Here is a 15,580-nt window from a genome sequence, read left to right as displayed (position 1 = left end):
CCAGCTGTGACTCGGTTCCCATCGTTCATGTTATCGAGCCGTTCAAAAGAATCGGTTCGTTCGTGAACGTCACAACACTACAGCAGACCAGTCAGTGAGCAGACCGTGTCAAGCTTGGACTGGACTGCATGGACTTTCTGTGTGTTTCCCTAATGATGTGTGCGTTTTTGAGGAAATATACCACACACCCACACACACACACACACACACACACATACGTTGTACAGTTATGTTAAAGTCCAACAACCTCATTGAAGGAAGTCAAATCAGATCTCTCTCTCCAAGTGCCTTGATTCTCTGACCGGAATCATAGTCCATAATCTGCTGCCTCAACCAGCAATCTGTTTAAGAAGGCTCGCCCTCAAACAATGGTCCTTCGAGCCGGATTGAGTGCAACCAAAGAAGAAGATCATGGACAATGCGGCATCAGACACCTCAGAGCACCGGAGCCGTCTGCAGAGAGAGCACCGCTTACCTGCTTACTTGGAGGACTACCAAGTTGGATTCCAGCCATCCGTGCGCCCAGCTCCACCTGCTACTGTTTCCTATACAGGCACCACAAAATAACTGGGGGCTAGTTTGACCTGGGGTTTTCGGAGTGGAGGCAGTTGAGAATAGAGTATTTTATGGCTTTGAATGCATCTCCAATGGGACCAAAGACTCCAGAAGGTGGAACACCTCTCTAAACAGAGGAGGGACTTGGCTCGATGGTGACATTTTTGATGAGCCATCTAAGGCCCACCAAATCATAAGCTGCATGGTTTCTAGCAGGAGCTAAGATTTCCTCGACACCAGGCCACATATTACCTCAGGTCGTGTGTACATTTACACTAATGTAACATGAGGGTTTGTTTGTAGTGACTGGATTACTCATAATAAAAAGCAACAGATTACTTTATTTACATTACTTGTATTTCATCTTTACCATGTAAACTGCAGTTACTTATGTGCATTTGACTTAAAGGTGCACTTCTGTATGTAGTTTTGGGGAAGACATTTTTAATCAGAATGAATGATGACTGTGCAGTCTGACTGAACAAACTGACCTTAAAAGGACAACACAATACCATACAGTTTTACTTGTTATTGATGCTGGACCAGTGTTCTGGGGATCTCGTTTTCCTCTGAGAACAGCTTGTTTATTCAGTAATGAAAAAGATCAAAATTACTCCGTTTGTAGTGTTACCTCTTTAATATTGACAATAGCAGCGAGCCCAGACACGGGCCTCAATGGATACAGAGTACCAGGAGAGGTTCCTTCCCCCACATTCCCACTTTGCTGTGGTCTCAACCTCAACATAGACATTTTTTGGATTTTAATGAAACAAAAAACATTAAAAAATGGTTTAAAAATGGTTTCATCACCCTTCAGGACTTACTGGGGTTGGGGTTGTCCTGCAGGGCTACCACAAACTTCGACCTCTTCCTCAGCCTCTTGGAAAGGTCACCACCAGGTCGCGAATGTCCTCTGCATTGTTTGAGTTGAAGGTGTACTCATCTCCTTTGATGGTCGCCAGAGTGAAACTTTGACTCTGTAACTTTCTTCCCCTGAAAGACCAACAAGTCCTCTAAATTAGACAACTACAGTAAATATATGGATTGCCAGCTCTCTCAACAAAAGCATTTTATTTGACGTCCTTCTCATTGTTTGTGTAAGTGCCTTCCACACCAAAACCTTACAAAAGTTGAGGGTTAGAAAAAGATCATAGTTTGGCTCAAAATAACTATTTCATTTTTTTTAAACATGATGTTGAAGGCCCTTTAACCTTAATCAGCATCAAGTCACTTCCTTCTTTGCTCCAGACAGATGGAGTTTCAATTCACACAGCTGTAAAGAGCTTTGACACTCGTCAAATTACCTTATTGGGCATTTGCTGAAATAACTGTATGATAGTTGTTTTTCTTGGGAGATAATTTCAAGATAAAAGAGAGAGACAAAAGGGAGGATGTGCTAAGAGAGGCTGGTTGATCAGTAAAAGTAAAATAATAATAGCAATAGCAATGGAAACAGGCAATAATGGGCGGATGGAAATGTGGATTAAGGAATGAAATAAAGGACAGGGAGTGATACCAGTGTTAGACTTAAACTGTTCAGTGCTAACAGCTCATAGTATGCCTCACCTGCTGCTGGATACTGCAGTGATTTCTGGGAAGGACAGCTCTAAGAGGACCTGCTCCTGCTCGTCCACAAAATAAACCCCTGTCCAGTTGATCCAGATCAGGTCACTTTTAGGCAGACTGGGACCTTAGAGGCAGGGCGCAAAGGAGGGAAAATGTTAAACCTAAATGATTCACCTTTCTTAGTTTAAAAAGAAAAACACCTGGCGCCTGATGACTGCTGTTTCAATACCCTTTATAGATCTGTTTTTGCAGTTTGTGCACACTTGGGGGTAAGAAAGGCTCAGACGCAGTGAGCAAAGATGAAAATGTGATGTCATGTAAACTGAATGTAAATGAAAGTGATTCATCAAAAGAACATTTTATGTGTCCAAATGCATCTTGTATCAGCTCCAATGTTTTGAATGATTGGATGTTGACTGGTACATGTTCTGTGCCTCTTACCACATGCTCAGGTATTAAAGATGTTGTAGATGCTCACCTGAGAACTTGAAGGCTTCGTAAAAACGAGAGAAGAGAAGAGGCCACTTGTGGCGAGCGAAGTCCACCACTTCCTCCTTCACCTTCTGAGTGACAAACTTCTTCTGGATGTAGATGCCCTGCAGATATAAATATACAAATACAATAACAATTTGATGATTCAAAGCTAATCATAAACTGTTCAGATTATTAAAATACCATCAGGGTCAAAAGTAATGGACCAACTGACCAACCAACTTTCAAAGCCTGGCTAAAAACTCCCCTCTACATAAATTATTTGGTAGGACTTTAAAAAAAGATTTGTCCCAAGAATGAGCACCTTTTTGTGTGCAGCCATGATGAAATGAGCCCATTTTTCCACCATCCTGGAGGTGCCGATCTCTCTGTCAGGGATGTAGGAGGGGATGAGGCTCAGCAGGCGCTCCAGGAGGATCTCTGAACCGTAGTCTGCTGAGAGGCCAGTTCTGCCAGGTCATCCTGAGGACACAGAGAAAAATACTGCAAGCGTTTTTGGACTGTGGTTATACTTCTTCCAATAAAAGGGGAAAAATAGAAGTTCAGTATTCCCAAAATGTCAAACTATTCCTTTAAACTAAAGAGCCAAAGAAAGAAAAACACACCCTGTCACAGCGGCATTCTCCGAACTTGACACCCCTGATGGTTTGCTGGTGGATGAGGTTGGTGGCGACCTGGTCGTCAGCAGGGGAGTGCCACGGTGTGAAGATCTCCTTCCTGAAGAACAGCCAGGGGGCGTTCCTCTCCTGAGCTCCCTGCTCCTTCGCGCACTGCTCGCACTGCAAAACAGCGTCCATCACATGATCGTTCCCACTGCCTAAAGAGGAGACCTACAGGGGGAGATACATTTGGCTACTTCTGTTACTACGACTGCAACTTTGCCCCTCAGCAGATGAGCTCTGCACAAACATCATTCCTCAGAGTGACATCCAGGTCAAGTAACAATAAGAAAAAAACTACACAGTGCCAATGATGGTCCTAACGTGTGTGCGGTACATGCTACTGTGTGCATACCTTGTCAAACAGAGCGATATAGAGTGAGAAGCCAAATCGATCCTGCAGGTTGATTTTATCAGACAATGCACTGCAGAGCTCCTTGGCTGTGGTGGCTCAGTCTGTCAGAAGTTTTTTGGTTGTGCCGTCCATGAACGTCACCGGCAGCATGATTGGCTTCTTGGTGGCCTGGATATAAATTTCAGGCTGTCAGTCAGTTGGTTTCCAAAGGTTGGTTGAAAAGTCTCCTACTTTAAGCTGTATAACTACTTTTGAAGGTGCCTCCTCGAGTTTTCAAATCATTTCACAGTTTGACTCCAGACTACAGCAGTGGCCTGTCAACAGTTTGTTACTACCAGACCATCACTGCCTTCTGCTCACTGTCAAATCAACTGTTCCTCTGCACCATATTTTTTTTTAACATATTTGACCTCTACTAATTTTAAATCAATTCAATGTATCTTTCTTTTTGTGTATTTCTCATCAATCTAAGAACACTGTGATGATTATAAAACTGAAACATTCAGGTGAGAACAACTGAAAATGTTGTGCATCAATTTTAACTCAAAGAAACCTGAGATCAGGTGTGTGTGTGTGTGTGTGTGTGTGTGTGTGTGTGTGTGTGTGTGTGTGTGTGTCAGCGTGCATGTGCGTGTACCTGCAGCTCCAGCCAGGATGAAGGTTGTGTTCTCGTCCCGTTGACAAATGTCCGTCTCAGTCTCTCTTCACAGTACGGAGCGTAACCCGGTGGCCTGCTGCTGCTGAAGTCTCTCAGTGCTGAAGGCAAACAAAACAGATTTAAGTTTCACATTTTCAAGAAGTAAACAACAAAACAAAACTATAAAGTACTTTACTAACAAGTGACAATTCATATGTACTGTATTATCAGGTTGTAGGCAAATTTAAACATCTCTCTCACAGAAAAACAAACACTCCTTAAACCCATCCTGCTGTCTATGAATGTAGACAAAACAACAAACCGTGGAATTATATGAATTTTGTGACCTCTTCGTGAAATTCAGACTAAGACTTCTTCCTGCTGTGTATTTAAAGTGAAAAGATCATAAAAATAAATGATGGCTGTATCGTACTTAGGCTCTGGCAAATCTCCCGTGAACCTCAGCACTATGATCCACACCGCCAGAGCAGCCTTGACCGGAGCACAGAAGAAATATCTATCAGGGCGTCTACAGGTAGCAGACACTTAAACTGAATGCTTTTTAAGACTTTCTCAAAATATTTTTAAACCAAATTAGTTTTGGTTCTTGGCAGCCAGACATGAGCATCCTTCAGAAAAACAACTTGTCAAACAGGGGTCAGATGTCAAAGGTGGCCTACCAGCTGGTCTCCCTCGTCGTCGTGGAACAGCAGAGGCTGTTTGAGAGGCCGTCGGACGTAGGTGTGAGTGGTGGTGCCCTGGAAGTAGGTGGCAGCAAACTTGGCAAACTTGTATTCCGATAAATCCTCCTCTTCATCGTCCTCAGGCAGAGGAAGAGCCTCATCCAGATCCTCCCCCTCCAGCTCCTGATGGGTCCGCTCCAGGTCCTGCAGAGGAGACAGACTTCGGTCACTGATGTCGGGTGGAAAACCTTCAGACTGCATCACTTTCTTATAAATGACATTTCTTTTTTTCTCCTTCTCGTCAGACCCCTGCATCAGGCCTACATAACGCCTCTGTGACTCTGTTACTCACCGCATCGAGTTACTTTTATTTGCCCTTGGTGAGCTTCGTGGCTTCACTAGCGCTGAACTCGGGGAATAACCCGACGGAGGCAGTAATACTCTTTAGCCCTTTTTGCCAAATTTATTTGAGACTAACACGACCTCACATTTTCTTCAGTCATGGGAGAATGAACTCCGAACCCCACAGACAGAAAAACAAGCCTGGGCGTGGCCTAAACAAAATGTGATGACACAGCATGAGTTTCCGGCCTGTAGCCTTGCAACTCACTGTGGTGAAAACAAAATACTGCACCTCAGTAAACAGCAGGACAATCACATCTCACATCACAACAACTGCGTACACTAAATAAAAGAATGTCTCTTAACAGCCCTTTTTCACATTCACATTATATCAAAATTGTACTGCATTTTGTGAAAAAATAAAAACAGAACAAAAATAAACCCCTCAAGCTGTAGACCGAGAGCAACCAAAAGTGTCAAGTTGGTTTAGAGTAATTTGTGGCTCCATCATTCAAGAGAAAAAAAGTTGATTTCATCTCATACAGTGACAGGAAAACCTTTTTTTGTTAAGCTCACCTCAAAGCCCGCGGGGGCTTGTCCCTCCTGGTCTGACAAAGAGCCTGTCGTCCCCAGGAAGCCAAACATCTTGTCCACCATGTCCAGACGGGCCTTCTCCATCTGCTCCACCATCTCCTTCTTCCTGCGGACCTCCTCCTTCTCCTGCTTCTCCCGCTCAACGTCCTCTTTAGCCAGCTAGGCAAGACGCTCCTAGAAAATCTAAATATCACACTGGTTTTGAAACAATAATAATAATAGTTTGCGATTAATGTAGTTTATGTTATGTGCCACCTGGTTCCCTCAGCGGCAGAACAGGAGGAGGGATAACAATCACTGTATTGGAGTCACTGGTTGGAGGAGTGAAAAGTATATTTCTCATAACTGTAGGTGTATTTGAGAAATATAAAATATATTGATACATTTATAAATACATATATATTTATAAATGTATAAATAAATATATTTATAAATAAATATTGATCTATACAGTATAGATGGATAAGAAAAAAAGATAGGAAACAAAAGCACAAAACAAATTAAATAAAAGAAATTCTAGATCATTTCAACTTGAATAAGACATTACAGTTTGTTTTAATATTAAGAATAAACTGAGTTTTGAAAACGTCAGAATTCTTTGTTGAACTCCCACCTGGTGTTTGCGTTCAGCCTCGGCCTTCACTCTCTTTGCAGACATCTGATTCCTTAGTTTGGCCTCTTCAGCCAGACGCATCTTCTCGGCTGCCTGCGGTACTGAAAGGAAGAGACAGGAGTCCACTGGTTACCAAAAACAACTCAGGCTCAACCAAAAGGTTTGTTCTTGAAAACATCTCAGTTCAAAATTAGAATTAAAGAATAAAAAGCAGCTGAAAATAAAAATAAAAATTCAAATAAATTACAAGTACCTCAAAATTGTACATAAGTACAGTACTTTGTGTGTATATATGTGTCTCTAACTCTCCCTTCAGCCTCTTGTACAGCCTGCGAGCGATCATTCCTCTGGTGTAGGCCTGGATGGTGATGACGGCCCACAGTCGGTGCCGGAACCCTCGGCGCACCAAGTAGCCCCGACAGCGACCCTGGAAGCACGTGATTCACTGACGGGCCACATGATACGATGCACACAACTTCCTGCAACGAACCAGAGCCTGAAGGCGAGAGAAGCCTGCTCGCATCTGAAGGGACACAGAGAAATAATACATGTCAAAAGAAAAGATTTATTTTGAACCTTTTATGATAATAACTTGGTTGTATGATGAATCACAATCACGCTGATATAAAAGCAAATCTTTGACTTTGACCTGAATGTTCATCTTATTGTCTTTTGATAATAGCCCAATGTTACTCTCAGTATTTATATTAAGATTTACATGCACACTGATATAGCTTATACTGATGTTTTGTCCCCATCTGAGCTTTACAGAATCAGTGACATCTTCATCTCATCATTTTAAATCATTTCTCAAAATGTATTTTTTTTAATGTAGCTTTTTATTAATCCTATCCTGTTTTACCCCCAACGTGTCTTAATTGTTTTATTATTAGTGTTGTTGTTGTTGTTGTTGTTGTTGTTGTTTTTACTGTATGGTTGTATTCGCCTTATTGCAGTCCTGTAATGTTTAATCCTGGTTAAGTGCTTCATAAAGCAGTAGCAGTAGCATAGTGTAGTTCCTCACTGTGACCACAGAAGGGCAGTAAACACTCGTGATTCTGACAAGCACAAATATGTAAAAAAAAGTATCTAGTCAGACATTTCTGAGGAGGACTTTCACAATAATATCTATATTTTTATCTATATATTATGTCCATCGCCTTGCATGTCAATAAAACAAGAAATAAAAAACATTTACAAAGGTTGTGTTTGCTGCAGGCCATGTTATTAGAAGTGCAATGGTTCATTTTTATTCAACTACAAAGTGCAAGTGACTATTAGAGTCACAACTAACACAACTTCTCAACTTAACACAACTTAACACAACTAGTTGTATCAATAGAAATAAATATCTGTTTTTATTCCCATTTAAGTCTTAAAGTGAGACTCATAAAAACATTTACATGATCATTTCTTTGTGTACAGAAATTAATCAATAATAAATAATAATTAATTTGTGTAATTATAATTATATACACCACCGGTAGCATGAGTGTCATGTAAACGATGTCACCAGTCTTCTGGTATAGAGCTCAGCTGTCCCCCATAAACCACGGTGACATAAACAACCAGAGAGATGGCTACCAGTCCAATGTGTGTGTGTGTGTGTGTGTGTGTGTGTGTGTGTGTGTGTGTGTGTGTGTTTTAGTGTGTGTCAAAATGTCAAACAAACTGACAAAGGGACTTTTGACTTATGTTGCATCGCTGGTGATGTCATTTTACAGAGTGCCTGGTTAATGTTTGATTAAAACTTTCTTGACTTGTTCAAATATTTGAAACCTTTGTCAGATCTATCCTGGCCCGGCTTGTTTAAAGTGCTGGAGACAGAGAGAAAAGATGTCCCCCTTGAGACATTAGTGGGATTTAGTGGGGGGAAGGAGTTCTGATATATAGGAGCTGAGATATATTCAGTATTTTGGTTAGAGGACTTCATGAGTAAAACTAGTGCTTTGGGCTGGCTTGATTGTCAGTACTGGGCATAAATCCTACATTATTTCTAGGATATTTTGGAAGTTGGATCAACTCTATAATCTTGGCTTGTGTGACGACCCTCCCTGTTCTCTCTCCCTCTTCTGACATCAGCAGGGTCGTCAGCAGCATTGGCACCACCTGGGCTCTGAGAGTCTGGGTGCTTGTAACTCTCTCCTGGAGCTCAGTAGGTGTGCTCTCCTCCCAGAGACACCTTGTTTGGCATTTGGGTTTCTGTACTCCTTCTTACAACATTACACACACACTTTTCCACTCATGCATTCACCTACACCACTGTTCCACTGACTACACATGCCATGATTAGTTTAGGTTACTTTTTTAGGTTACTTTTCCTTCAATAAATACTTAGTTAATTGTCTCCTGTGTGCATCTCCCTCCTTTGTCATGGCCTTGTGGCCCGGTTTGTGACAAGTGGGGGCTCGTCCGGGATGTACTTTGCTTTGTTGGAGGCCGGTGTGTTATGGTCCTCTGATGTAGGGTTGTGTTTGGGAGATGCATTTTTGAGATAGCTGAATTGGTTGTTGGGTCTGGCTTGATTGTTGTTTCAGTTTAGGGAATCTTTTTGTCTGGCAGCCTCATGTGTTGGCCTGAGTGGGCAGGTGTGAACTGTCAGCTGTGATTGCATGGTCTTCTAGTGTAATAAGTTTTGACTTTTGTGGAGTTTCCCTGGTTAGGCCGAGCAATGTGGTCCATTTGGGCTCACTGTTGTTTTTTGTTTTTTTTCTTAGTTTGTTATTTTTGTGTGGTCTCGGGGACACATCCACAGCCAGTAGGTGGGTAACCAGCATGCTGGGGGCTTAACTGGGTTGCTGGTTTGAGTGTTTAAATAACCCACCGCTAATCTGCATGAAGACTAGGCATAGTGAGGTAGATTAGTTTCTGGATAGGCAGTTTAGTTAGAGGGGGACTTCACATTAGTGTGGGGTACATTTGTAATGTCTTTTTGTTACATTGGATGACCTTGGTATCACTGTTTGGTGGTTCTTTTTGTTTTCTACTGCCAGTTGCATTGTTTTGTCTTCTGGGCCTGGTGTAGTTGTAGCGCACTATGGCAGGTATAGAGGATTTTGTTGCTTTGCCGTGTGAGGAGTTTTTGGACGGTTGTACTAAAGACCAACTATTGAAGGTTGCTGAGAAGTATGACGTTGATTTGAGTGGTCTTAGTGATAAATGTAAAGGTAATGTGAAGGCTCTGGTAAAGATGCAGTTGATTGGTAAAAGGGTGCTGGTGGTTAAACAAGGAGTTTGGTGAGCCATAGGCAGCACAGTCGTTTAGGGTTCCATTAGGTAATTTAACTTTTGAGCAGCAAAAATAACTGCTGTTGTTACATGCTGCATCAGTCAAGGCTGTTGTACTGAAGGTGTATGAGTTGGTCCCAGAGGCGTATCGCAGGCATTTTAGGACATGGGAAAAAGAGGGCTAATCAGTCACATATGGAGTTTGTAGGGAGCTGACTAATCATTTCAATTGTTGGTGTGTAGCCTCAAGTGTTGATAACTTTGAGGGTTTGTGCAATTTGGTCATCCTGGAGCAATTTAAAGACACTCTGCCCAGTCGGGTTGCCACATATCTTAATGAGCGTAAGGTTACAACTGCTGCTGGGGCTGCAGGGCTGGCTGATGCGAGTATGTGCTCGTTCATAAGGGCTGGCCTGGTGAGCCTGGAAGGGAGCCTGTTGGGCGAAAGGAGGGTGGTAGATCACCTGTTAGTTTTGGCGTTTCCTCAGGTAAGGGGTTCCGGGCAGCACCTCGGAAGGGAGAGGACGTGTGTAACTGTTGCCGTGAGGCAGGCCATCGGACTGCCCAATGCTAAAAGCTAAGAAGCCGCATGCTGGAGGCGGACGTGTAAAACCTACTGCCCTGGCTGGGAGTGTTTCAGGCCCTGGGGGCGTGGCAACGTGTGTGGGGGAATCTGGCATGACTGGTGCCATTGATGAGTCCTATCTGCCTTTTATCTCAGATGGGTTTGTATCACAGGTTGGTAGTGACACTCAAGTGCCTGTTAAGATTTTGAGAGATACAGGTGCTTTTGATTCATATGTTTTGGAATCCGTTTTGTCTTTCCTCGAGACAGAATCCTTATGCGAGGAATGGGCTTGGATGTAATGCTTGTCCCAGTGCATAAGATGAACTTGGACTGTGAATTGGTGCCGCGTGAGGTTCCGATGGGTGTGAGGCCAGCGTTGTCAATAGAGGGGGTTGATATAATTCTGGGCAACGATCTGGCAAGCGGTCGTGTTTGGGCTAAGTGTTCACCACCTCCAGGAGTCTCTCTCTCTCTCCTTTTGGGGGAGAACCGCCAGAAGGTGCAGAGCGCCTTCCAGTAGTCTCTCTCTCTCCTGCAGGGACAGAACATCCTGATGAAAGTGCAGTGCGCTTTCCTCAAGTTTTTCCTGCATGTGTAGTTACGCGGGCAATGAGTCGTGCTGAGTCCAAGGGGACAGATGGGGAGATTGACACTGTTTTGCCATGTTTAGCAGATGGGAAGAGTGATACTGTTTTGCCATGTTTGCCTGATTCTCCTTTGTATGTATCCCACAGTGAACTGCAGAGGGAACAGAGAGCTGACCGATCTTTGGATGAGCTGTTTGGGTCTGTGCTGACACCCCGTGAGGTGAAAAGTGTTGCCAGTGGTTACTTTCTCCAGGATGGTATCTTAATGAGAAAGTGGGTGCTATATGGGGAGGATTTTTTTGGGGATCCCATCTTTCAAGTGGTAGTTCCATCCAAATTTTGTGGTTATGTGTTAAAGTTGGCCCATGATGGGTCAGGGCATCTGGGTGTCCATAAAACCCATGACAGGATTTTGCGTCATTTCTTCTGGCCACGACTTAAAAAGGATATTTCTTCTCGCATTTAAAAACTGTAGTACTTGTCAGCTAACCAGGAAGCCAAATCAAGTCATTAAACCAGCTCCACTGCAGCCGATTCCAGCTATCAGTCAGCCATTTGAGTACTTGCTCATTGATTGTGTGGGGCCGCTGACCAAGGCCAGGTCTGGTTGTAAGTATTTGCTGTCTGTTATGTGTCAGAGCACCAGGTACCCAGCAGCTTATCCTTTGTGTACCATTACAGCAAGAGCTGTGGTTAGGGCCCTGACAGTTTGTTTCTGGTTTTGGCATCCCTAGAGTGATCCAAAGTGTTGTTGGGCCAAGTGTTAAAGCTCCTGGGAATTAGACATAACCAGTCTTCAGCTTATCACGCTCGGAGTTGAGGCACTCTGGAGCTCTTTCATCAAACACTTAAGTGACTTTTGCATGCTCCAGATCCACCCACTACCTTAATTGACTATGTCAATGGGTTTAGGCATAGGCTATACACCGCTGGGGAGCTGGCAAAGCAAATGTTGGCTACATCACAGGTTAAAATGAAGAAGAGGTACAATCGCAGAACTGAGCTGCGTGAGTTTAGTGAAGGCGATCGAGTCTGTGTCCATTGGTGAGTTCACCCTTCCAGGCAAAGTTTATGGGTCCTTATACAGTGGTTAAATGTGTTTCAGACCAAAACTATTTAATTTCAACTCCTGGTTGGAGGAAGTCAGTTAAACTGTTTCATGTGTATCTGCTTAAACCCTACTATGCTCACTCTTCCAGTGCATCCGGTGCTGACCAGCAGGGGTCAGTGGCAGTGAGTCCTGCCTTGGTAGTTGGTACAGTGGGAGTGGTTTCAGGTGAGTGTCTGTCTGGATGATGTTCTTGAGCCTGATGAGGGGGTGTTGTCGGGCTGGATGAAAAATTCAGAGACCTTGAAAAATCTTAAAGGGTTGGTTGGCCATTTGCCAGAAGCACAAGCTCTGGAATTTGAGGAGCTGATTTTGAAATACCCGGTTTTGTTTGGTGACGTGCCGTCCTGCGCTGATTGGTTCAAACATGACATTGATGTGGGTGAGAGTAGTAAGGATGCCCCTTTGCGTGTACATGTGAAATATGAGCGTGCGTGTGAGAAAAATGCATGTGCATTAGAAAAAATGTGTGTTTATGACCCATAGCATTCTCGTGTGTGTGTGTGTGTGTGAACACCTTTCGAAGGCCTTTCTGATGTGTATTAGTTAGCCATATGGTGGGTTACTTACACCTTCAGATGTCTCTAAGGTGGGTATAGTGTGTTAGTCTGTGACAGTTGTCGTGGGAAAGCAGCCTCTGTGTTTTACACATTGTTGTTAACCTGAAACGTCTCACCAAAACCACTATTTACATGCTAAAAGACTTCAGGCAGCCACTCTGTCTGCAAATAAGGTACAACATGTGTGTGTCTTTGGTTTTATCTGACATAGGTCTCATATGATGTTTGAGTTGAAGAATATTGGTTATCTATCCATCTATCTCCACCCCTGGGGTCAAAAACAGGCAATTGGCGGGGTTACATGTACCTTCAGATATTTCTACTGGATCATAGTGTGTTACCCTATGGTTGTAGTTGTGGGAAAGCAGTCTCTGTGTTTTACGCGTTGTTAACCTGAAAAGTCTCACCCAAAATCACTATTTACATGCTAAAACACTTTTCAACCACTCTGTCTGCAAATGAGGTACCTCTTGTTGTATTTATAATGAGGTTTTAGAGTTTCTTTGGTGTTATACGACATAAGCCGCACATGTTGTTTGAGTCTGTCTGTCTGTCGCTGGTGTTTTATAGTAACTAGCTACATCCAGCCTGAATACTATTCAAGTGTCTCCACCAGCATGAGTCGTCTCCCCAAAATCCCTATTTACATGCTAAAACAGTTTTTCGCAGCTATGACCACCTAAGCACTATATATATATATATATATATATATATATATATATATACATACATACACGCGTTTCTTAGTTACATACATACATACATACACGCGTTTCTTAGTTACATACATACATACATACACGCGTTTCTTAGTAACATACATACATACATACACGCGTTTCTTAGTAACTTGTCACATCCAGCCCGAATACTATTCAAATGTCCCACCACTGGAGGTGGTCAAAGAACTCAACATCAAACCAGTAGTGAAGGAATCAGGGGTGTTCTCATTAGGCAAATGTGCTAGCTGTGTATGTAGTTAGGGGTTTTAGAAAAAAGTTTTGTGTCTGAGTGATAATTGTGTAAAAACTTGTTTATATTCTTTTGGTGATTTGTTTTATCAGACATGGGACACTTTTACTGTTGAGTTAAAGAATGGCGGTTAAATATATTTTCCACATATGGCTCCCTGTTACTATTCAGCTTGTGTCTAGGTGTGAAGACCTGAGAGTTCAAATATGTTATTATTATTATTATTAGATGCTAACGATGAGTGGTCTTGTTGCAAAGCTTTTTTAATATACGCTTGTTTTCTTTTCCTATTGTTTTATTCAACATATACTGAATATAGCTACGCGTTAAAGAGTAATGGTTAGATTTTAAATCTCTCAAAACTCCTTTTCCATCACTACAATTTAGGGTTACGTCTATAGTCTGATACAGCCCCCCGGTGGAGGTGTGATTATGTGAGAGTGTATATAAGCTAGCTGTAGAGTACCAGTCTATCTCTTGCTTTTGCCGCTCTTGACAGGCCTTTGCCCTCTGGAAAGAGAATTTTTTTTTTCTGTGGTGCGTTGATACGATGGGTCTTCTGAATGCTGAGTTTTATTAATTTATTTTCTTTGTTATTATCTTGTTCCTAATAGAATTGTTTATCTAGTGTTATTAATATGGTGATGGCATAGTAAACATTGTATGTATCCTGTTTTTAAAGGTTTTACGTAATAGGTAGCCTTTGGGGTCTTGATGTGTTGGATGTTAATCCAAACACTGAGGCTGGTTACAAAGGTTGGTGTTTTTATTTTTTTTTTATTTTTACTTTTTACAGAAGTGCTTGTATCAATGTATAAAATCAGGAGTATCTATCTTCTTTTTTTCTTCAGGCTAGTCCACTGGTGGTATAAAAACTCCTCAACAGTATAGGGATGTTTCGCAATCACTAAACTGGTGTTTTTTTTTTATTTTATTTTTTAGATTTCCAAGAAGAAACGCAACAACCCAGACTTAACAGCCTAACTCTTAAAGCCCCCTGGCCAGAGTGGTATGTAGTGATTTTTTTATTTGGTTTTGTATCTTGCTTGTGTTTGAATATATTGAGATACATACTACTTTATTTATGTTTTTATTAACGTGTGTGGTGTGTGTGTGGCGCTCTGGTCTTTACGCCAGAACCGTCACAAAATGTATCATCATCTCTCAGTGAAAAGGCGTGGAGCGTGATAGTGAAGGACCGAGAGGACGCAGGCGGTAAAACTTATTTATTTACTCGACTAGTAGTCATCAATATTGGTTAATTATAACCATACTAACTATTTTGTGTGTTTGTATAGATTTCCAAGAACAAACGCGACAACCTAGAGTTGATAGACTATCTCTTAAAGCCCGCAGGGCAAAGTGGTATGCAGTGAAAATTTTATTTAGTTTTGTATTTTGTTTGTTTGAATATATCGATGTGTATACAACTTTTATTTATGCATTTATTGTTAGATTTTTTATTAACACACGTGATTATAAGACCGTGTGTGTGGCTCTTTTTGTTTACGCCAGAACAGTCACAGAATGTATCATCTTCCCACAGTGAAAAGGTGTTGAGAGCGATAGAGGTGGACCAAGAAGACGCAGTTGGTAAAACTTATTTATTTATTCTATTTACCTGGCTAGTAGTCAGCAATATCTGTTAATTATAACCATGCGAGTTAACTATTTTGTGTCTTTTTATAGATCTCCAAGCCTCAAACAAGAAATCCGGCAGAATAGGTCTTCCTAAAGCCATTAGGACCAAGGCGGCATTGCCCAAAAAGCGCAAGAGGCAGACGCCCATACAAACTGTCCCTGATACAAGGTATGTAACAAATATTTCTGTTGTATGTATTATCAGGATGTTCTTTATTTTTTTATTTTACTTTCTAACTTTATCATCTTATCTCAGGTTGGTGAATGAGGTGTTACAGCCAGTAACCCTTCATCCGGAGTTACAACCCCTTCCCCCCAGAGAAGAGGATGAGACAGAGCATACTCTGCAAAATGAACAGAATGAAGCTTTGGACAATCGTGGGGTTAACTACAACTACGAGTGAAGAGGAGACAGTACCA

At 42.1% G+C, this 15,580-nt stretch overlaps 2 long non-coding RNA genes across 2 annotated transcripts; one reads left to right on the top strand and one right to left on the bottom strand.

Annotated features, from left to right (window-relative positions):
• Positions 1 to 1,275: 1,275 nt before the first annotated feature.
• On the bottom strand, positions 1,276 to 2,661 carry LOC311259731. Its single transcript, XR_014622938.1, has 3 exons — positions 2,600 to 2,661; positions 2,122 to 2,245; positions 1,276 to 1,548 (listed from the first exon to the last, which is right to left on the bottom strand). It is a non-coding gene; the product is annotated as an uncharacterized lncRNA (long non-coding RNA).
• Positions 2,662 to 11,847: 9,186 nt separating this feature from the next.
• LOC311259534 lies at positions 11,848 to 15,316 on the top strand. The gene is made up of 6 exons (XR_014622914.1): positions 11,848 to 12,155; positions 14,462 to 14,528; positions 14,657 to 14,734; positions 14,818 to 14,884; positions 15,066 to 15,112; positions 15,209 to 15,316. It is a non-coding gene; the product is annotated as an uncharacterized lncRNA (long non-coding RNA).
• The last annotated feature ends 264 nt before the right edge of the window (positions 15,317 to 15,580 follow it).

The sequence above is a fragment of the Pagrus pagrus genome, assembly GCF_965226575.1.
Source record: "Pagrus pagrus genome assembly, chromosome: 7".
In the NCBI taxonomy this organism is placed as follows: Eukaryota; Metazoa; Chordata; class Actinopteri; order Spariformes; family Sparidae; genus Pagrus; species Pagrus pagrus.
Note: the sequence above shows the minus strand (reverse complement) of the source record. Positions and strands in the feature narration are given on the sequence as shown.